The sequence below is a fragment of the Carassius auratus genome, unplaced genomic scaffold (genome assembly GCF_003368295.1).
Source record: "Carassius auratus strain Wakin unplaced genomic scaffold, ASM336829v1 scaf_tig00000750, whole genome shotgun sequence".
NCBI classification, from domain to species: domain Eukaryota; kingdom Metazoa; phylum Chordata; class Actinopteri; order Cypriniformes; family Cyprinidae; genus Carassius; species Carassius auratus.
The window spans coordinates 23,099-47,772 of NW_020523320.1; the positions used below are offsets into that span (position 1 = coordinate 23,099).

At 37.7% G+C, this 24,674-nt stretch overlaps 1 pseudogene; it reads left to right on the plus strand.

Annotated features, from left to right (window-relative positions):
• The window catches only part of LOC113069074 (semaphorin-5B-like), a 60,414-nt pseudogene that overhangs the window by 18,421 nt on the left and 17,319 nt on the right, over positions 1 to 24,674 (plus strand).

Here is a 24,674-nt window from a genome sequence, read left to right on the forward strand (position 1 = left end):
AACATTATCTAGTGGTTTACTAATAGTTGCACCGCTGAACAACATCCAGTTTAGCCAAAGTAAAAAAAGAGAAAAATTTATTTCTCAACTGGGGGTCAGTGTAAAAGGCCAACCCGATCTCACGGCAATTCGTACATTTTTCACAAGGTGGCTTATTCGTACGAATTCGTACAACCACACTCGTACAAATTCATACGATTGTTGCCAAATCGTATGTATTTTACGAGTTGCACAATTCTTATGAATTTGTACGAATGACCTACACCTAACCCCGCCCCTAAACCTAACCGTCACTGGGGTCATATAAAATCGTACGAGTGAGGTCGTACAAATTCGTACGAATAAGCCACCTCGTAAAATACGTACGAATTGGTTGTAAGATAGCGTTGAGAAGGCATGAACCTCAAGGGTCTACAACTGAATTAAACTGGACTGTTGTTATATTGGTCGTGCCAGATGCTGACTGAATGTTTTTTTTAACACGGAGCCCATGTGGGGTCGTACCCGAAGTGAGATGTGATATTGTTTTAGCACAGCTCTGATTCAATGAGAAATATCATCATCGCCCGCAGCGTGGCTATTAGCACATGCCTCTCTCCTCTGGTGCTTATTGGGACTCGTAATTCACTTCTCAGCTTAGTGTTTTCCCCTGACTGCGGCTCGCAGATAAACACACACACATACAGCGACCCCTTTTGAAATACCGTTTGTCATGTTCAGTCCCTCACAAATCAGCACACTCACACCCTGCCTGTTTTTAGCTTAGCAAAAGACCTGATGAATTCCTGCAGTCACTGGGTAGTAATTGTTCTGATGTTGAATGGGTCTGTATTGAGATTCACTTTCTTTACCTTGATCTGTGTAAAAGTGTAGTTATGATGTCTCATTGAAACTGAAAGCAGAATAAATTTTTTTTTCTTACTTTTCTAAGGTTCACTGATTGCAAAATGTACCATGGTACAGTGAGATGGGGACATATATCTTCTGTACTGTAGTCTATGATAAATATTTATGTACTAGTGTATTTCCTGATACCAGATACTTAAAATGCCAACCAAATAAGCATGAGACTACTCTAAATGGTCCAAAAATATGCATGATATATATACTAGCATGATTCTATATTGAAAATATAATAATGCCATAATATTTTTTTGTTACTTTTTGTCAGTAGAAATTCATCAACAGTCATCATTTATTCATGTTTAAAATAGATGGATTGAATCGGATGTTAGTACCATGGTATTAAATACAGTAATGTTCAAAAGTTTGGGGTCAGTAAAAATGTCATGTTATACTATCTAAGGCTGAATTTATTTTATTGATTATACAGTAAAACTAATAGTCATTCTGATGTACTGATTTGGCGCTTATGAAACATTTCTTCTCATTATCAATGTTGAAAACAGTTGTGCTGCTTAATATTTTATGGAAACTGTGATACTTTTTCAGGATTCTTTGATGAATAGCATTTATTTGAAATAATTTCTAAAAAGTCTTTGCTGTCAATTAAATATGAATTTGTTTAAACTAAAAAAATAAAATAAAAAGATAAATAAAATCAATTTAAACTTTTGTTGACCCCAGACTTACACAGAAGTGTAAACATATCACTGTATTTCCATGGTGCTTCAAAGGACTTGTATGTCCAAAAACCATGATAATGCCTTAGTCTTTTTAAGATACAGTAAAAAAAAAACAACAACAAGCAACCAACAATAGTAATGCCATGGTATTTTATTAGTAACCCAAATTATTATTTTTTTCCTTTACCCACCATGGTACAGTGACTGGACCAAGCAATAATACCATTTTATTTTATATATACCATGGTACTAATTTATACACAGGAGTATTTACACTGCTCACTAAAAAGCAAGACATGAGCCTAAAATAAAGTAGAATTTAGTGTTTTTTGTCAGTGAAGAACAAATACTGTTCTGCCTGTTTGTCACTAAAAAGCTTTTCTCTGGTTTCAGATGAAAGCACTGAATATAGCACAAATTCATAATGGGCTACGCTGATGTTGTATTACTGTGATTTTTGGACCAGCACAATACAGTGCACAAAGTTCCAGTCCAGTTTGACCACGTAATTCTGCTGCACTTAGTTTTTGGAGCAATATCGTTTGCAGAATTGTATGCAAATACTTCTCTGGGCTGTTTCTGAGTCGGTGTCCTCTGAGATTTGGTATTTATTATATTTAAAATTGAATCAAAAGCAGTTATGGCTATTGATGCCTCTCCTGGGCTTCACAGCATCACAGTAATCTCTGGCCCCAGCAGTGATTATAGTCATGCCTGTTTACAGGTGAATATCTGTGGCATGCGTTACTAGATGGGCTGGGGAATAAACAGGCCTTGGGGGTAAGACATTATTCAGAGTGTGCGATATTAACTCCGACTAATGCAATCCAGACCAGTGCCACCTGGACCAATCGGACAGCTTTTTATATTCTGAATAATTTTTGCATGTCAAATGCACACAGATTTCTGCTCCAATCCTAGGCAAGCGTAAGCAGATATTAAGAAAGAGTGGAACAGGTATTCAGGCCACTTTTCTATGGAAGTAAAGTCCTTGTTTTGGCATTTAAAACACTTTATGCTGCATTACTGAGAGTCCCGCTGTAGACGTACCCATTTGAAATGCTTTTTGTGCCTGTAAGGTATTTAGCCACGCTTTTTTCCCTTCTTCTTTAGAGCCTCACTTCATCTCGGCTTATGATGTGGGTCTTTTCACCTTCTTCTTCTTGAGGGAAAACGCTGTGGAACACGACTGCGGTAAGACGGTGTACTCGCGGGTGGCGCGGGTGTGTAAGAACGACATAGGAGGTCGCTTCTTGCTGGAAGACACGTGGACCACCTTCACAAAGGCCCGACTTAACTGTTCACGGTCGGGAGAGATCCCGTTCTACTACAATGAACTACAGAGCACCTTCTACCTGCCCGAACAGGATCTCATCTATGGCATCTTCACCACCAACGTGTAAGTCAAGTTATCAAACACAATGTCTGCAATATACTGTACATACATGTTAAATGCATATGCTGGCACCTGTACAGCAGATATGCCTTGTGTTCTGGCACTGCTAATACTGGTGTAAAAATTGTAAACTTATTTTGATGGATATATTTTGTTCATATATACATGTGAATGTTTAAGAAACCCATGTTTTGTGGACATATTTTGTCAAGATGAACAATTTGAATTGCACCTTATGTAAACAGGTTATGGATCAGTTTTAATAAATAGGGAAAATTAGCACAAAACAGTGCCGATATTCTCTTTGGTACCTTCTCCTAGTAGCAACAATTGCAGGTAAGGTGCAAAAATAACTTTGTCCTCGTCTTATCAGCTCTAGTTCGTCACTGTGTATTAGTTACAGTACTATTTTAATTAGTTACAGTACTATTTTAATGCCAAAAGATGGTTTGCGCTGGCAAGCTGTTATTAAAACTGGCCCTAAGTCTGTTTCTGTCTTTTCAAGAAATGTGAGAAGGCCTTAGAGAGTAGTACAGGAATATGCTAGATCACATCCACCTCTGTTACAACTTAGCACTACAAATTAGCACTAGATTAACAAGTATATTTTTGCCTTTAATTGCAAGTAATTTTGCTAACAAAGCATTTGCTAAGAATATGAATTTAATAACATTAGGAATTAACGGCTAATAATGACGCCAGCAGCAGCTGTCACAGCATTTTCTTAATAGATCATCACCAAGTGCTACTTCCACGTTATATTCATACAGTATCTTGCGCTGCTCTTGGAAAATATACTTCCTGCTGTTTACTGCATATAACTTCATGTATTTGATTCAGCATGCAGTATGCAACAAAATCACTTCGACCCAACACCTCTTGGAGATTCTGTCCTATAGGATGAATCACTTATGCATTACATTCGATTAAATAAATGGAAACCAACATTTTTGTAGAGATATTCCAGAAAATATGCTGTATGTCTGCTAGTGGTGAGCCAACATTTTTTATCAATCACTTTTTATCACTACTTGACAGTATGCATGCTAAAAACATCATTTCAAATAGCAAGTAGTATGGCAGTATATAAATCTCAAGACTCTCCTTCTCTTGCTCTCCTTTCCTATATTTCCCCCTATGTCTCTCTCGTTCTCACTCATTTTATCTCTCTGTTTCTTTTTTTTTTTTTTTTTTCTGTCCCCTTTCACTCACTGCCCCAGTAGGAACGGAATATGGTAATGCAATCAGAACAACAGAGTCCCCATCTGTGTGGTAAATTGAACACCTTAAGCAATGCTCCCTGGGGTTTGGGGCTGCAAAACAGGTAGGGTGGGCAAAGGAGGAGCGGAGTGAGAGAGAACGCAAGAGAGCAGCCAAAAAATGCCTGAAAGTGTTGCTAGTAGTTTGTCCCAAGGTATTGGCAGCATGACTGCATACTTTCATTAAGCTGAAGGTGTCAAAGCAGTATATGTCCTCATACTGAGTTTACAGACGGTATCAGCTATATTAGATGTATTGTAAAAAGCAACTTAAGTAATGGAATTAACTCTATTAACTCTTTTCAGTGTTTGGCATGGGCTTCTTGGCTGTTTTATGATTATTATTTTTCATAAATTTAACTTGAACATTAGAATGTTTCATTCAATTGCTGTTTCTGCATTTTATAAAAGCAATAAGTCATGAGTGCTTGCACTTTGTAAAGATTTTCCGTAATTTTTGTAAATTGGTTTTTCTTTCTTTTAGTGCTTTTATAAAACTTACTACATGGCTCTCTTGATTCAGATTGGTCAGTCACTGCATTTGGTCAAATAATTTGCTAGTTTCATGTTCCACTTATCACTCTGCAGTCTTTTTTTATCCTATTTAAAGGGATACTCCAACCCAAAATGATTTTTTTTTTTCATGAATCACTTACCCCAATGTCGTTCCAAACCCATAAAAGCTCTGTTCATCTTTGAAACACAATGTAAGATATTTTGGATGAAAACTGGGAGGCTTGTGACTCTCCCATTGACTGCCCAGTAAATTACAATGTCAAGGTCCAGACGAGTATGTAAGACATCGTCAGAATAGTCCATCTGCCATCAGTGGTTCAACCGTAACCTTATGAAGCGACGAGAATACTTTTTGTATGCGAAGAAAACAAAAATAATTACTTTTTTCAACAATTTGTCTCCTCTGTGTCTCTCCACATCACCATAGTGACATTTTGTAGAATATCAATAGACACAAGCTGCATACATTATTCTGCATCAGCTGCGTCACAAGGATATGTTTTCTACATGTATTTAAGCTTTGATTACAGTAATGTGGAAAGACATGTTATTTTTGTTTACTTCACATACAAAAAGTATTCTCGTCGCTTCATAACGTGGCAGATGGACTATTCTGATGATGTCTTTAATACTTTTCTGAACCCTGACAGTGTACTTTACTTGGCAATCATTGGGACAGTCACAATCCTCCTGGTTTTCATCCAAAATATCTTAAATTGTGTTCCGAAGACAAACTTTTATGAAGCTTTTACGAGTATGAAAGACATGGGGGTAAGTGATTAATAACAAAATTTTCTTTTTGGGGTGGAGTATCCCTTTAAGTAAAAGTAGGATTCATTTATTTGCTTTCGATGACCCTTTCTAGGAATATTTTGCAATATAATTGGACATCTTCCCCATGTCCTTACATTTTGGTATGATTAAGAAGGAAAGTTTCTTTTTTATTTTCTACCTTTTTAATTATCTTTTTGAAGGAATAGTTATCATCCTCATTTCTGTCAATCACCTGCAGGTTAACTGGGTGGAACAGCACTTTTGGCAGTTAATGTGATGACAGACAACCCCTCTGGAAAACAGATCTGTGGGTGTGAATGAATACTTCTATCACGAATGCACACACTTTCATGCCTGAATTACAACAAATACAGAATAACAGCCAAGTTCATCTCTTCGCTCGCTGTGATGCAGCATGACAAAATCCACCTTGAAATTAGTTTTTTTGTACCCCATAGCAGGAATCTTCGCTTCAAGTTTATTCCATCCATATTTCGGTCATGTAGATGTATGGAGGTGATGATATTAAGGCTTTCTGCTTTCTGTTGTTTTTCATCGGTGTGTTTTACTACAGCATTGTAAAATCGGTACACCAAACAGCATACATTAAAATAATTTTGGTTGCACTTTATTTTACAGTACGTGTACTTATAGTGTACTTACAGTGTATTTATCTAAGAAAGTTCTGGTAATACAAGGTAACTACAATGGGGTAGGGTTAGGTTTAGGGGTAGGTTCAGGGTTAGCACCTAATTACTATAATAAGTACATAGTATGTACATGAGGAACAGGACTGTAAAATAAAGTGCTACCATAATTTTTTATAATATACTTAATTTTAAATATGTAACATAATATAAATATTGAATAATTATATTTGATATAAATATGTATTGCATTTAAATGTAAAAGTGCTATAGAATATTCTGAAGAAGTTTCCAGAAGTTTTTCATAAATACTACATTATTGGCATTAAAGTTGCTATGTATGGTTAAAAAATTATAAATTACATACACGCAGATGAACTATATGATTATTATTAATCTTTATGAACAAATGCTTCAGTGCACGTTTTTCCACAAGGGCAGATATTGTTATGCTGTAAAAATATTTATTAATAATCTTGCCTCAGTCCTGGCTGTGGAAGGTTGCTGAGTTGGCTCTTTGTCTTTTTTGCTGCGATGCAGGTATTCACTGAAGTTGAAACACTGAAGTAATGTATTTTCTTTTTTCTCACCTTTTCCCCCTTGAGTGCTGTCCTACTTTATGTCTAAATCAACTTTATGGACCTCTCAGATGACCTCAAATGACCCTGTGCTTTTTGACATATTGTCTATTCTGTCATCATAACTCAACATGACTTCATCTAAACAAGCATGTGATCTACTGTACGTGTCGCTTGGAAAGCTCCGAAGTCATCTGCTCTCACAGTGAGAAGACTTCATTCCCATATGTTGCGTGTTATACTGAGCGTGTCATGGGATTTGCTAGAGTAGGTGACTTTCCAAAGGGTTATAGGACCAAACTCTGTACTTTACTTTTACACACCTCAACAGCCTTTAAAACTGCATCATCATCTGTCTGAAAGTCACATCTGCACAAGCACAAATGCAATAAATGCCACCATGACTTAGCTGAGGCATGCATCATTTGACCAGACAATGCATTTATGCATTTTTATGCATGTATATTATAAACCTTGCTCAAACATGCATACACTGCATTTGCTGTTGTACAAAAGGTAATTGTTAGCTCCTCATTTTAGTTACATTCTGACTAGTTGTAAGAATAAATTGTATATTCTTGCCTTCAAGATCACAAATATAAATTCTGAGAATGATACACACGAGTGGTGCAGTTCATTCTAAGCTCAACTTTATTGTGCATTGGGTGGCACATATACGGTATACAGTATTTTTGCAGAAGAGAAACAATAGACCGTCTGGAAAATACAAGCTGAATAAGCATAACTAACTTCATTATGTAATCAGATAAACTTGTCATATAAGCAAGGTTCAAATCTAGCACATCAACTCCAGCACACAATGTCCCTAGACACAAGATGTTCATGTGGACGAACAGAATTTCACAATGGCCACTTTGAGACAGTCGAAGACATGTCTTACTTAACCATGAACATTCTTGGGAAATAGATCTTATGTTTCCTGCAGTAATACACTTTCGTATACATCACAGTACAATGCACAGGTTGGGTTGTTCTTTCAATGCAGTCTCAGCCAAGCATATAATGCTACTGCACTAGGCTATGTTTGCACATTGGCATCATACAGTTGAGGTCAGAATGATTAGCCTCCTTGGTACAAATGAGCAAAGAAGGTTAAATCTGCATTGTATATCCTTTCCTTCAAAATAAATCACAAATGGTGGAAATGGGAATTTTCAATGAGTTAGCAAATACAACCACATTTTGTGAAGCTCAACAATCTTCTGCTGCACATCTACATAGAACTATATTCTTTGGTTTTACTTGTTGCTATAGATGATTAAGGAAATTTGGCCTTTGTGTTACCTCCTTTTTATATTCCTGCAAAAATGTAAATTCCAGGGAGTCATGGCTGGACAATTTTATGGTCATAGTCACCTTGGCATGCTTAAAAAAAAAGTGATTATGATTGGGAATATGCTTCATAGCTATTTTATTCATAAGAATTTCTAGGTATAACCCCTCTCACCCGGGTCCTCTCTGATGCTCCTCACACTCGATCCGAGCGGGGCTCGAACCCGGGTCTTCCGGCATGGGAGGCGGACGCACTAACAAGGAGGCTAAATGGCTACAGCCACTAGCGTCTGTCGCTAGTGCGTCTCTTGAGATCGGGGAGTGAGGTTTACCTGCACAGCACTACTCGCTGGCCTCCGTTACACTCACCCCCCTAAACCTCACTCCCGTACGGGTCACGGCACCAATATAACCCCTCTCACCCGGGTCCTCTCTGACGCTCCTCGCACTCGCTCCGAGCGGGGTTCGAACCCGGGTCTCCGGCATGGGAGGCGGACGCACTAACAAGGAGGCTAAATGGCTACAGCCACTAGCGTCTGGCACTACTCGCTGGCCTCCGTTACATAGGGGTGCTTATAATTGTGGCCAACGTGTTTTGGAGAAAAATATTTGTACTATGACTAATGTCAACCTTACCAAAGTCACAAGTGTTTTACAAAATTCTGAACTGAAGCAGATTTGGTTCACTTTCAATTAAAGATTTTACTATGAATTTGAATTGAATTGGTCACATCCCAAAAGAAGCTGAATTGTAATTTGAATTGAAATGACAGGTGTAGTTATCTCTATTCTAAAGGAATTAGAGTGATTATTAAAACGTTGTTATTCTTACAGTTATCGTCCTTGGTGTGAACTAGACTTACAGTGACTGAATAAGAAACAACTGGATCATTGGAAGATTGCACTACATGATGTGGAAGACAACTAGCCAGTTTGAGTTATTCTGGTTGTAGAATGTAGAAGGTGCTGCCTATATAGTGTAGGCAGTCAGCAGAGAAGCAGCTCACTAATGCTTTTCTTCATCTCAGTCTGGTGGTGGATTAGGAGATACCCCCTGACCATGTAAAGTGCTTTGAGTGCTTAGAAAAGTGCTATATAAATGTAAGGAATTATTATAATAATTATTAATTTTAGAGGTCAAATCTCAAAAATCAAACTCTTGTAGTTTCTCATAACAAAGTTTCAGAGTCTTGCTTTTGAATGCTAGAATGAAAGGAGAAATAGATTGAGATAATTGGCTGTCCTGTCAGAGCCTGCTCTGTCCTCGCATCCTAGGGCTGACCGGTTTATAGCCCATGTTTCATCTGCGCATCAGCTTTTTGAGCTACACTGCCAAGAACCTCTCATTTGACCATGCTAACTTTCCATGTCAAAACCCTCATATGTAGTCCCCAGGGTCGAGCTGCAGAACCAGGCTTGAATCTTCAAGTCCATGCCTCAACAGGCCACATAACAAGAGCCCTAGCCAGACACCAGCGTCTGGCTGGCCGAGTCCCCCTCCTGGAGCTCTGCTCGTGGGCCCATCTGTCTGTGGCTTCGGTGTTACCACCACAATTATTGCTGTTCATTTATGTGCGGTCTCAACAGCACACAACAATGAATCTGTGATCCTCCTGGTTGACCTCTAATGATCCCATGCTAATTATTTTTTTTAACTTGTGACATCTAAATATCTATATAATCCACTGTAACCTTCATAGTTAACTGCTGTGACTATAATAGCTTCAGTCCCTAAGGGCTTCTGGCATCTCTCTAAACTCTGGGCATACTGAAAGATCAGGGGACATTTCTCAGGGTAACAGTCTGGTAACAAGAATAACCACCCAATCCATTCACTGTTGAGCTCATCTCTGCTCCTGACAGCTTACTTGGGTCTCTGGGCCACCTGTCACTCAAATCAATGGAGTTAATTACGTCCCAATGCATTTGAGAATGTTTCATGCCAGAAGAAGCTGACAAGCTCACCCTAACCCTCAAAGGAAACTTTGTGCACTTTTACTTTCTCAAAAAAAAAAAAAACATTCTCTATGATTTATAAGCACTTTGAAAAATAGGGACATGGGTTATGTCCTCATAAGTCACCCTCTCCTTGTAATACCTGTGTCATACCCATGTCATTATACAAAGTTGTGTCCTGATATGTCACAAAAACAAGAGCACACATATACAGTATTTACCTGAAACTAGATCACCAGTATTTATATATCTATTTATATTATATATAATAATTGCATGCTCATTGCATGTTTTCAAATTACTAAATTGTAATCATCTTTCTTTTTTGTGATCCAGGAACAGCATTGCTGCCTCTGCAGTTTGCGCATACAACCTCAGCGCAGTCACGCAGGCTTTCAACGGGCCCTTTCGCTCCCAGGAGAACCCTCGCTCCACGTGGCTGCCCACCCCGAACCCAATCCCTAATTTCCAGGTGCATCATTCCCCCTGAATGTCTTTTACATTTTGTTCTTTGTGTGTGTGTGTGTGTCTGAAACAAACAGCCAACAGATAAATTCTATCAACCTGGCACTGTGAGAGTAATTGCTCAATACCAGCTGGGTGTACCTGCATGCATCGTAATTCACAGTTATTGTCTACTTTCCTATAAAATGACATGGTGAGAAGTTTGAAAGTTTTTTTTTTGGTGAGTTTATATTGCCACTGCCATGCTTGACCTCTACACTAACTAATGAGTCTAACCCTAATGACACTTCCCAGTGTGGGACCATAGAGGAAGAAGGGCCTAATGAAGGACTGACTGAACGCAGTCTGCAGGACGCCCAGCGGCTCTACCTCATGAATGACGTGGTTCAGCCCGTTTCTGTGGACCCGCTGGTTTGGCAGGATGACGTGCGGTTCTCTAAATTGGTTGTTGACATTGTACAGGGGCAGGATACTTTGCACCACGTCATGTACATAGGCACAGGTAACTAGTCGAAGTCAAAATTAATCACTTCAGTTCTGTACTTTTCTTGTGCACAAAATCCTTTTAAATCATGTCTGCAAATATTTAACCTACAAATACTTATAACTTATAAAAGTAATACTTATAAAAATAGTATTGGTTAGCATTAGTTATGCAGTCTTGTGTAATTATGCTTTGCCTTCTGTTCTGACTTATCAGAGTATGGAACTATTCTTAAGGCCCTGGCAACCACTAATAAGAGCCTGCAAGGTTGCTACTTGGAGGAGATGCAGCTCTTCCCTCCTGGTCTGCGGGAGCCAATCCTGAGCCTTCAGATTCTCCATGGCGACAGGACTCTTTTTGTGGGCCTGAATGACAAAGTGCTGAAGATCCCTCTGGCGAGGTGCTCCAGCTACAAAACAGAATTGTGAGTGCCGTGTCTCTTCTGATTGTTTTGTGCAGCAAACAGCTTTAATGCTGTCATGAACTGCCTTTTTTATTATTTTGTACTGTTCTATAAGTTCCCCTTATTATGTTATCAAGATTTTTACATGAAAAAAAAACATAATTTAGAAGTAGTAGGCTATTTTCTGTCATCATTTTAAACCCCTCATCAAAACGCTCTGTTTGAACAGGCATGGTGGATTGTAGATTCGGAAGTAAACGCCACTGCTATGATTGGCTAACACTTGTGTATGTTTGACAGCCTACGGCCTTCACAGATGGACACTGCTCTGAGTTAGGTTTAAAATGCATAAATACTACGTACATATCAAACAATCTGTAATAACAGAGCCAATGTATTCGGTACAGCATTGTCTTTAAGTTTCAATCTTTCTGAAAATCCAATGTTGAATTGCGCCTTGTTTGTGAACGTATCCACGGTCAAATAAAGTAAACAAAGGACCAAGTTCTTAACTGATGCAGTCTGGAACTTAATTAAAAATAAAGTTCATCCACTCTTTCCTAATGTTAGGATCAGAAGGAAGGCAATGCAAAGACAATTGTACTGCACAGAGTCTTGTTTTCTTCAGAGCCATCTTTATCATTTGATTTCTGCGTAGACCCACATTGCCTTTCTCATTATTTACACTACATGCGTGAATCAGTGGGCGGGGCTTAGCAGGCAGTGCTGTGGAATCTTTTTCTGCGGAGGTGGCGTTTAGCCACACTATTACATCATAAAGTGGAACATTTCAGAACTTGTTGTTTTTGCAGACTAGCTTCAATATGAGCTGTTTTTAAACTTACGAGAAAGTAAGTTGTTTTTATAGTACAATGACCTTTTAGATTCCAAAAGATCAAGGTAATTTTGATTTCTCAGTTAGTGACCCCTTTTACAATCAAAGACTTCATTTATGTCATCATTCATTCATCTAAAATAATCAGGCAACATATATTACATATGCAGGAAGTGTGAAACTACCTATTTTCAAAATGGACTGGTTGCTGATTTGTCAGATTATTTAGCCTTAACGATGATTTGAATATTTATTCTGGTTTTAGACTCATTGATGACCTGATTAAATAAATTCTTAGGGTGAAGCTGACATAAAGTGTGCTCTTAGGTTCAAAAACAGCTAAACAGCGACAGAATGGAACAGATTGCAGATTGATCTTGAAGACACTACGCTCATGGTGAAACACATTGCCCAAATACATAGGTCTGAATGCATTTAAATAAATGTATTTGACCAAGCAAGTATGAAGTATGAGAGTATTTAGCAAAGAACATTTAATTTGATTTAAATTTAAATGATTAAATTAAATAATTATTAATATCAATAAATATTTACTTATTTTGATATTCTTAATAATATGAATATTAAAATGTGTGTCTATATACCAGGATAAACCAGCCAGCTTCTAGTCAACCATTATGACCCTTTCGTAGTATTTAAACAACTTGATGCATGCATTTTGGGCCTTTTAGATTTCAGGGACAATAAATGCTTTCTCATTAGACTGAAGGTGTTGGGTGACAGCAGACCCAGGTTGATTTACATGAATGGCTCCTTTCACACAGGTAAAAGCTCTTGTTACCCACCTCTGTGGAATTATACCCTTGATCTGTCATTGGAAAAGAAATTCCCCCTCACGGGTGACTGAAGCAGTAAGAGGAGCGCCGTTTGACAGCCCGTGTGTATTCTATCAAGGCTTTCCATCAACTTCCCACTCCAAATGCAGGGTGGGGACAACAGTCAGGCTCAATTTGCCAGAGGAGCACATAGAGCGCTCTGTCCGCTCTCTCTCTGCATGCCGTGCATGAAGGTGAAAGATCGAGTGTGGGTTTGGATGAATAAAGGAGAGGTAAAGGAAGCTAGGAAGGTTCAAAGCAAAGAGGAAGGGTGCCTTCTTGAGTGAATGGTTTTCTGTGAGGGCAAATTTGACTGCAAGCTGGTGATTAGTCAGCACTTTGATTTCACTTCTCAATATGTGTGCACGCTCTCTCTCATGCACAGAAACACAGGCTATGTGGTGAAGGCTGAGGGTGTTGAATACTAAGCAAGGTGTAGGTGAGATGTGAGAGATGGAGCGGAAGCGAACTTTGCTAGCTCTATTTGAAACCCAGCAGGGAGGAACAATCACGTTGGGTTCCAAGGGCAGGCCAGAAAAGAGAGTCCTTAATCCTTAATCCCTAATTTCCTTTTGATTTCTGCCACATCCTGAGCACATTCACCTTCAAACACAATACAGCATCGCAGCTTTGACATTTCATTAATGCTGTACACTTATATGAAACTTCATAGTGGTGTGAGATGACTGCATATGAGCTGCGCTCAAGAGTCAAGAGGTTTTTATTCATTTCCTCCTGTACCAGTCAGCTTTCTCTTTTTGAGCTTTGACTGAAACGAATAATCATGTTATGGAGGATAAGGGGGATAGCTGCTTCTAGAGACTGTTGATTATATTATGGAGTGTTGGATGTCAAACCATATTTATTTGTATAACGCTTTTCACAAAACACATTGACTTAAAGTGTATTTACAAAGTCATACTTGTGTTTACAATGCCGTGATGTTTTAATACAGAGCACATGTTTGTTGGGCAATATAGCGATTGTATATCAATGATATATTTAAAGTGTATTTCAAAAACAACCCAACACAATTAGCATAGAATAGGCAATTATTTATATTTATTTAAAATTGTATTAAATATATTAGCATGTAACAGCACAATGTTGCTATATATATATATATATATATATATATATATATAAATGTTTATAGTAAATATACCATACCAACATTTGATGCAATAGTTGTTCATGAAAAAATAAACCTTTGGCCATTATTTCTTTCTTTCATGGAGCACAAAATGTCTTTTTTTGTAATAAGCAACCCAGTCTTCGTAATTTCTTATTTTGTGTTCCTCAGAAGAAAGAGATTTTTCTTTTAGCTTTTTCAGAGCCTAGAACTGTCACAGAAACATGTCACAATGATTCTCTGATATCTGTCAAGTAGTGGCAACAATTTGTCTAACAATGCCTTATACTCCAAATGTAAATCTGATGATTTTATGGTACTTTTTTTTCCCCTTTTTTCAAGGTTTTATATTGACACCCCTTATTTTAGCACAATGTTGTTTAGCAAGATGTTTTTGGACCAAAGCAATCTAAAGAAAGTTACTGTAGGTCAAATGCAAATAAGGCATGTAAGATTGCATCGGTGATGTGAGAGACAAATTCTGGGTTGCCCTTGTTGCAAGGAAACAAATCAAATCAATGCAAACAAAACAGAATAGCAAGAATAGCAGGCTTTCAAAATATAATGGCTCGGTGTATAATTACTCTAAAATCATTCAGCTTATGTTCACAGTTGCTGCCCTTGTGCCGCTATTTTCCTTTACAGATGAAAAGAAACAAAGAGAATGCTCCCGAAGCCTTGCTGGTCTTGCCTTTGGAGAAGTGTTTATTAATGAATTAATCAACACTGTTGGTGGCTCTGGCTTGAAAGCAGTGCAATAATTAAGCTTGATTCCTCGAAACTCTCTCTTCTGCTCATGTTTGTGGGCCTTAGACTCTCGCCCCTGATTTGCAAAACTAATTTACTCTGATCAGCCAGCTGATTGTTTGATGGGATCTAAAGGGACCAACCGGCTGGACCAGATCGATAATCTTAAAGAATGCAATTCCTAATCAAGGACGAAACCAATGTGGAAGCTGATGGGCTGAGTTCATAGCGAGACTTCCAGTGACGACTAAACGCTGAGCATTGGTGGTGTGGGTGGGATAAAGGTACTCCTGATATTCACCATTTACACATATGTGGCAATGGACCTTAAAGTAAGGATGTGAAAACGGCACTTGACTAAAAAACGACTGCTTGACTAATTGGTCTTTGGGAGGTAAGAATAAATAGTCTGTCTTTGGGTTCACTTGTCCCTGATTCAGCCAACAACACACAGTCTTCTAAAGGTTTTTCAAGGAACAAAGAACTTTGGAAAATACAACATGACCTGCGATCATGACAGCTTCTTACAGCTTAATTTTCATCAAATTAATTGATGGCATCTTCCCTGACTTAGTTCTGTTATTGGTGAAGTATTTTACATTCAGCAGCCTAATCAGAGACAGCAGCGCAGTTAGCTGACAGTTGTGATGATGTGTAGATGATGAGAAGTCTTGGAGCGCTGTTAAGATTGTGGGTTTGAGGTTACAAACATCTGTAGCAAACAGAGCATACAGCAAACAACCTAAACCACAAGCTTTACTTAGAAAACCACAAATATGTTTTTACAGCTTTCCTTTCCTGCTTCTTCTGATGTGGCAAACCCATGTTCCCATGTCTACAGAGATACTTGGACACTATTTAGGATGTAATTTTGGATGATGACATCCTTTTATGTGGGATTTTTGCTGTAGCAGTCACTACATGTTGCAGTTTTTAGACCTCTCTTGCTTTATGGATGGTGGGGTGTAGAGCTGGACCTTAATGTTTATTTCTGACTATTTTTAAGCCTTGTTACTGTATTTAATGGTTTTTAAAAAGTATTTTTTGAATAAGCTATGAAGCTACTTTAAAAAAGGGTCATTTTTATAATCAGGACTGTTTAAGTACATTTAAATTGTTTAATGTAAAAACTAAAACAGTAAAAATCCAGTTAAACATAATGAAGGCATGTTTTTTCAGTAAATGAACACAAGTGAAATGTTATTAATCTGAAAATATTTAATAGTTTTCATTCACAGTACCAATCAAAAGTTTTTTGTTTAATTAACCTTTTTAAGCAAGGACACATAAAATGCATTTAGGAATGGGAATACGTTTTTTTTTTTTAAATATATACAAATAGAAAAGAGTTATTTTAAGTTGCAATAATGTTTCACAATATTAATGAATGAATGCACAGGAATGAATGCAACCTTGGTAAATATGAGATTTTCAGAAATATTTTTAAAACTTACTGACCCCGATCTTTTGAATGGTAGTGTATATAAACCAATATAACAACACATGCTAATAAACAGGAATATTTAATAACGCACAAGTCAAAGACGCATTGTGAAACTAATCTAATAACAGTCTTAGATCTCAGGATTTAAGGATAAGTATTGGTTTGATTTGATCTTCGCAGGGAGGGAAGAATTGTGAAGAAATGTGATCCATCCCTATTGTATGCTTAACCGTAGGTTGCACCAGCACAATTGTCTCTGCGGTAATGCTGCATTCATGATGTGTTAAAATTAGCGCAATTACCAGCTGAAAACCTGAGATTCTACTCTGAGCACATCCTCAAATTCTTTGTTTCCATGGCAACCCTCACAATGCCAAAAATGTTCCATATGTGCTTGTGTTTATGACAGCAAAATATTTTATCATTACATTAATTAACCTTTATATAATTTCACCATTTTAAAAATCAGAACTAAGAAAGTGCAGCAGGCTGTAAAAGTGAGAAATATATATAGATGTAACTTACTACATTTAATTGTTGAAGAAGTTTTCATGCGGTTTCCAACTTCGAAATGTTTTTTTCCCCAATCAGAAATTTTTCCCAATCACAAATTTACTGTGCCTTGCTATGGGAGCATCATCAAATTCCATGCTCATGTGGTGATAAATATATTTCCTGAAGGCATTTTCTGCTTTACCTGTGGCTAAGCCTTGTAAGAAATTCTCATTTCAGAGGCCCCATCTGACCCAAAACAATTTACAGCTCCTGTTGCCGCCAGCTTGTCAACAGGGTGCTAAAAAACACCAGGTTTGAGAGCTCGCAGCTTGTTTGAGCACACTGCCCAGCACTTGAGCAACTAGAGGAGCTGCAGAGAGAGGAAAAGCAGGGAAAGAAAGTAATCAGAAGGTGAGAGCATTTATTACCACTGGCTTTTAACTGACTCTCCACTGGCAGAGACCCAAAATTGAAGCCATTTTTCTCATGCGCTTTCTCCCATTCTTGATTAAGACAGGCAATATGTCTCAAACCCTGCTGTCCTGAACTTCTGACAAATAGCATCTTTTCTTCTCCTAAGATGAAGCCATTAAAGCATCTGACCATCTTATCTCTGTCTGCACTAAGCTGTCAGTGATTGCTGTGTGTGGAAATCTCTCAAGCTGAAATTTATGGGACCTGTTTGGTTCTGGCAGCTTCCTAAAAAAACGTTGGGTCATATGGAATTTATTTGTATTTTTTTTTTTAAATGTTCTATACCATTTCACTGGAATGCATTAATAGTACTGTATCTAACATGCAGAATTTATTTGATAAACATAGTTTTTTATAAACAAAAAAAAATGTGTGTGTGACAAAACTAGTAAACCTGAAGCTGGTTTTATTGATTCTGAGCACAGTGCATCCACAAAAAATAAAACCTCGGCCCTTGTTTACAACGAAAAGGTCATGAATTGCTATTAAAAGGATGGCAATAACTATTTGCCTTTGTTCATCTTTTTTAAAGGCCTATAAAATAGACAGTATTTTTTACAGCCCTCCCAATGACTTTAAAACGTCTATTAAACCAACAAGGAGGAAGAAAGATTGATCGTCTTCTGTCCATTGTCTTGCCACATTGTTTTATGCGTTACTTTATTTTTTGCGCTATTTAAAATTTTACAAGCAATGTCTTCTGGCTTTGCTCCTGAAGCGGTGCGCTGTAAGGAAACCATGTTAAATTATACAGCAGTGTGATTCATGGCAGTTCGTGTTGCTTTTGTTTTAGCACTTCTTCCATGCACAGGAACCTTGGATTAAGGTGCAATTCTTTGAACTGGCCCTCAAGTGCACTAACTTATTTTTTTCTAGCAGTCTATTTTTAAAAAAAGGTGAGCTGTGTGACAGGTTGCAAGGCTAGACGGCAGTTTTTCTGCTGTGCTTGTTCTTTTCCTTCGGAGACGGTGGTCATTCTGTGAAAATCTCTCCTTATCGAGTATAAGTTGCAGAACTCGGGAGAAAAAAAAGAACACCTTTAGGAAGCCATTAATTGAGGTTTTTTCTTCACTAGGTCAGCTGGCACAGTCCTGAGAGCAGCCGAGTCCTGGCAGTGCCCCAGGGCCGTGTACATGTCTCCTGAGCTCATCAGTAAAACCGGCAACCGGAATGTCAAATCAGCATTCCTTCCATGCCGGCACATTTTCATAGTCTTAAGAGATTACATGGACGGCTGGCTTTCACTTTGGTCCGCGGGAGTGGATCTTTCCAATGTAATTAATGAAATCACTGCGAAAGTTTTTGTTTAAATGGGTATTTCTCACAGGTCAGCGCCCTGAGGGCTTGTGTTTCTGCCCTCTGTAATGCGGGGTAATTGAGCCTTAGATGTGCATGAGGTTTTACTCTCCATCCTCACATTCTTTTAATTGGCTCGGGTCATTTATGTCTTCAATTGTGCACTAACTGAATAACGCTATGGGTGCTTCAGCTAATTTACTGTTGTTTATTCCTGTTTCATTATAGCTCCTGTTATATTCAGAGACTAACGAGAAGATGATAATCAGGCCTGTTTCACGCACCTCAAGTCTGATGCAATTGGTGCATATTTGTATATACTCATATTGACAGGATGCAGAATTCACACTGCATGCACCCATTTCTGAAAAGTCTTTGGACTGAATCCGGATGACTTAAGCAGTTTTGCATAAAGTTGAGCATTTCTAAATGTTTTGATGCTCACTGCTTGTTCCGCTCTACTGTCAGTCCCACATCCCCCACATGAGCCTGAAGTTGAGCTCCTATAGATAATTAATTGAAAATGCTTGTTTACTTTGGTAAACAACCTGGAACTCAACAAACATGAATGTGCTAATTCAACCTTAAGTGCTGTTATGACAGGAAAAATTAAGTACTGGTGTAATATATAAAATACTTGTATAGTATATAACATTTCTAGTACAACCCTCTTTCCTTAGCTCAAGTATGCAGACCTCTTTGCCACATGCACTAGAATATGTATTACATTGAGAGTTACATTTTCAAATAAAAAAGCAACATGCTCGTTTTATGAAGTATGCATTCCTATGTGCTTCATTTTGGCTGGAGGAAACAGCTGTGGTGTGATGAGGGGTGAACGCAGTGCAAACTTAGGCTACAGTAGATGAGGAACCGATTGCTCCCCTATGATATTTTGTAAACTGTATTTATGACATAAATATAAAGAACAGAACTACACATATGCAGATATTATAACAATCTAATGATAAACACACACCTTGTCCTCTGTTTCTCGCTCTGTGCCGCCGCGTTCTGCAGATTGAAGAACACATTGAAAGACTGGGAGGAGCCGATCGAAGTCCGTTTTCACATGAAATTTAAAGGGAACTGAGGTGATAACGAATTTGTGTGCAGTTTATGGAGCTAATCATAACATTTTATGGGGGTGGGGGTGAGGGGAGACTGAATAGTCATTTTAGTATTTTTTTTTAAATTGCCTAACGACTGCCATGCTCTATTTGTTAATAATAACATTTCACCTTTTGAAATAAAGCATTATATTTTTTATTAGTTTTGTGTGTGTGTGTGTGTGTGTGTGTGTGTGTGTGTGTGTGCGTGTGTGTTTTTGTGACATATCAGGACACAACTTTGTATAATGACATGGGTATGACACAGGTATTACAAGGAGAGGGTGACTTATGAGGACATAACCCATGTCCCCATTTTTCAAAACGCTTATAAATCATACAGAATTAGTTTTTTTGAGAAAGTAAAAATGTTAGGGTTAGGTGTAGGGTTGGTGTCGGGCCATAGAATATACAGTTTGTACAATATATAAACCATTATGCCTATAGGATATCCCCACTTTTCACGAAAACAAACGTATGTGTGTGTGTGTTCGTGAAATTGGTATTAAAAATCACTGGTAATGAAATCTCACTGGTATCTGCTTAAATGGATTGTTTGGTGTTATGACAAGCCTAGTTCCACTGAAAAAGAGAAATCATATAGAACTTAAACAACACTGCACACATGATGACAGAACATTCACTTTTTTGGCATTTAACAAGAGGGTCGTCCAGAATCTATGTAAATTTAATTTTTGAAGGATGATGTGCTCCTTTTGCCTTGATGTTCCTGACAGAGTTGAAGCATTGGAGTGGTTTAGCTCGCTTCTTGGCAGTCTGCACTGTATCAACACTCTGTGTGTTTCCTCAACCTTGAGGCTGGAATGCCAGAGGGCCAGCGCAAACAAACTGATACACTTGTGCCAAAAGCAAGCCTTTCAAGCTAAAGGGAAGGTTGTGAGGCTGCTGGTGCTTTACTAACACACCGCCCCAAATTCCTGGGCCCTTGAAATGGCTCTCATGGCTTGACTTCATTAGTGGGTTTAGATTTAATTACACCTTATTAGGCCTCTCTTTTTTTAGCAGCTAACAAATATTGAATCAGTTTCGAGGTGTTGCTTAGCAAGAGTTCTGTAAAAAGGATAGGAAATTCTCCCAGGCGTGGTTTAGATTTGTATCAGGGAACTGTAGCGCCTAGGGCTGCTGTCAGTTAATGTGCAAGCTTTTTAATCTACGATGTTGGGCAAGGGAAGCAGATGTTGGATGTCTCTTCAGTTTAAAAGTCAATGTGAATGGCTGTTTGCAACCCGTTTTTCTTTCACTACCTATTTAAGAATGCAGAAAGATGTTCAACTTGAGTTTAACCAGGTATTTTCAGAGAATTTACTGGATCGTGAAAAGTGGGTGTTTCCCAAAATAAGTTTTGCCAAAACAATGCATAGCTATTTGACATTATCTAGTAGCCTTCATGGATTGAGTGATGTCAGAAGAAAAGTTTATATATATATATATATATATATATATATATATATATATATATACTGATTTGGTGTTCAAGAAATATTTCTTATTATTACCAAGTTTGAAAACAGTTGTGCTGCTTAATAATTTTTGTGAAATCTGATGCATTTTCATCATGATTCTATGATAAATAGAAATTTAAAAACAAATGGAAATCTTTTTAACATTATAAATGTCTCTACTGTCACTTTTGATTAAATACATGCTTTTAGAATAAACATTTTAAAATATTTTTACAGTATGATTAAAGATTGCAAAAATAATTGTATGTCTTTGGATTTAATCACATAATAAGACATGCACTTATAAATAAATGAGATTAATATGAAATTAATATTGACTACAGTGTACCAATATTATTCATGCACTAAGCCCATGTATATTTCTTTTCTCTCTCTCTCTCCCTTTCTCTTTTTCCGGACTATTTTTTTTATTGTATTTCTATCTTAGGATGTGTTTGGATGCTAGAGACCCTTACTGTGGCTGGGACCGAAAGCAGCGCCGTTGCACCACCATAGAGGACAGCTCTAACATGAGCCAGTGGTTCCAGAACATCACTGCCTGTCCGGTAAGGACCAGCCGTTTAGAGAGACCACCTCACTCACTGCCTCATGCACGACTGATGTTTCGACACATGTCCGCCGTCTCCATAGCGCTCAGACAGTCTCCCACTGCAGCTTTGAAATCTGTGTTGCGTGAAAGGTGCTATGCCGCATGATTGATAACATCACTTGAGGCAGCTGCTTTGTGGTCATTATTTCTAGGACTGAGATTCTGCATGCACCCAACCTTCAAATTCACACGTTTTTTTCTCATTTATTCCAGCTGAGGAACCAAACCACAGATGGCGCATACGGGCTCTGGGCTCCATGGCAACCCTGTAGCCACGATGACGGCGAAGGCACCAGCACGTGTCTTTGCCGATCACGGGCTTGCGACAGTCCACCCGCTCGCTGTGGAGGTAAAAACTGCGAGGGTCCCACCATTGAGGTGTCCAACTGTTCAAGGCAAGTGATTCAAATTCAGTTACAGTGTTTCTACGATTTGTTTTTTCCGCCCCACATTTGCTGCCATCCTGCATCTAAGGTGCTGAAACTGAATTGTGTTTTTACCAGAAGAGGCAGTTCTCTCATCACACGAGATGTGCTGCAGGAAGCGAGCACTTTAGCAAATTGATAATGTTTCCCAATCAAAATTCCTTACCGAACCTGTCCTTTTTCTCTTCCATCACGTCATATTAGCCTTATCAAATGCAGCAGTGCTGCCGAGAAAAAAAAAGAGAAAAAAGTATTTCTATATCCCAAATGAGAAAATGGGCTTGTACCCATCACTTCTTGCCAAGGTTCACTGATGCTCACAGTTTTTTCCTTCTTTCCTTTTTCTGCAGGAATGGAGGTTGGACACCCTGGTCGTCCTGGGGCCAGTGCAGCACAAGCTGTGAGATTGGGTTTGAAGTCCGCCAGCGATCCTGTAACAACCCTTCACCCAGGCATGGCGGCCGAGTGTGTGTGGGGCAAAGCAGAGAACAGAGGTAAGAAGAGAGTTTCTATTTCTTGCACATTTAAATGTAAAAACCAAGACCTGAAACATATCATAATTATATTTAGATATTCATCAGTTATTCAATAAAGATTAGGTAATGTAATTAAGGAGCCTCAAATTATATTTGACTCACTTTTGCATTGGAAAGATTAATCTTTCTTAGTCGGTTTCTTTTAAAAGCGGTCATATCATACATGTTTTTTAAAATGGACCATTATTTAGATTTATATTACCATTTTTACTCAGTGATCCTTATAATTAAATGTGCTTTTATTTGCTCTTGTGCCTTAGAGGAATAGTTCGCTCCAAAATGAAAAGTCTGACATTATTTTCTCAGTTGCTCCAAACTATATTCTTAATAAAAGTTCATAATACCACGGGCTGACCAAGCACAAAAACACTATAAAAGTAAGCCATATGAATTTATTCCAAGTTTTCTGAAGCCGTATGATAATTCTGTGTGATGAATAGATTTATGCAAGAAGAATTTAGAATTTATTATTTATAGATTCATTTATTTACATTTATGCAAGACATTTTTTTGTGTTTGCTGTCTGCTTATAAGTCAGCGTTATATAGTTAACTAAAACAGAAATGTAAAATGAAAACCTTAATAATAAAAAAATTTACGTTGTTTTTGTTTAGAATAAATAAATTGTACGTTACTTGAAATAAAAGATATATTAAAAAATCACTTAAAGCCTTTATGCACAGTGCATTATAAAAGGTTATAAAAGGGTATAATGCATTATAATTATTGATAATATGGGTTGTAATACATTATATTTTGGGGTAAATAATTATAAGCAAATTTTAAAAGCATAAAGAAAAATGATATGTTATAATGTATTAACGATGGTTTCAATTATTCAAGATATTGTACAATACATTATAAGGTGCATTATAAGGCATAATTGATGCATTAAGACTTTTATAATGCATTATACATAAAAGATTTAAGTAAAGTTTTACCAAAACTATTTAATATCTGTATAAATATATTATCTTGTTTATATTTTCAGTGTAAAACAGAAAATATAAAAATAAATATTAATCCAAAATGTTAATTAAAACATAATGCTATTAAGTTCCTTTTAAGTGCAAGTTAAATTTAAAAGCATTATAATTTGATAATCTTCCCCTCTACTGAAGCTGTTATATATGATGCCTGTAGTGTACGTTGGATGTCAATATCATCAAATGCTAACTTCACAAGTTTCTCATAACCAATTGCAATGTTGCCAAACCTGTGGCAATTTTTCTGATAATATGACCCCTTTAAACATTTCTCTTGAGTTTTATCAACATGGAGCAGGCCAGACTTAAACTTATGATACGGGTAAAACACAGTTTTCTGCTCACCAGATTCTGCAATGAGAAGGTGTCGTGCCCTCAGCCCATCTTCTGGTCATCATGGTCGCCCTGGTCCAAGTGCAGCTCAGAGTGTGGAGGAGGGGTGCACTCTCGCTCCAGGAACTGTGAGAATGGAAATAGCTGTCCAGGATGTGCGCTGGTATGTACACCTGAAGTACACACACACTTACACACACGCTTTAGCCTTGAAGCCTCCTGCTCGACTGTGATAACCAAGCAGCTCTCTTCCCAGAAAGATATGTGTGATGTACTGTAAAAGTGGAGCTCATTTGTGATTCAGGAGAGACTGAGTGGACTAGACATATCTAAAACGCAGCACGCTGTTTCATTTTGAAGATTTATGCAGTTCTGAGACTGTCACTTACATTAAGCTGATCGTCCACACGATCTGCCAATGGCCTTGTAGTTATTTACAGGCATCATAAATGTTTTATTGGTAGTATACTTAGCTTTAAATAAATATATTTAAAACACATTTTAGTATGTTTATTTTTCACTAGGGCAGCCATATAAAAACTGACGTGAATTTACACAGGACAAAAATACATTTTGGATTACAAGAGTAAACGGAC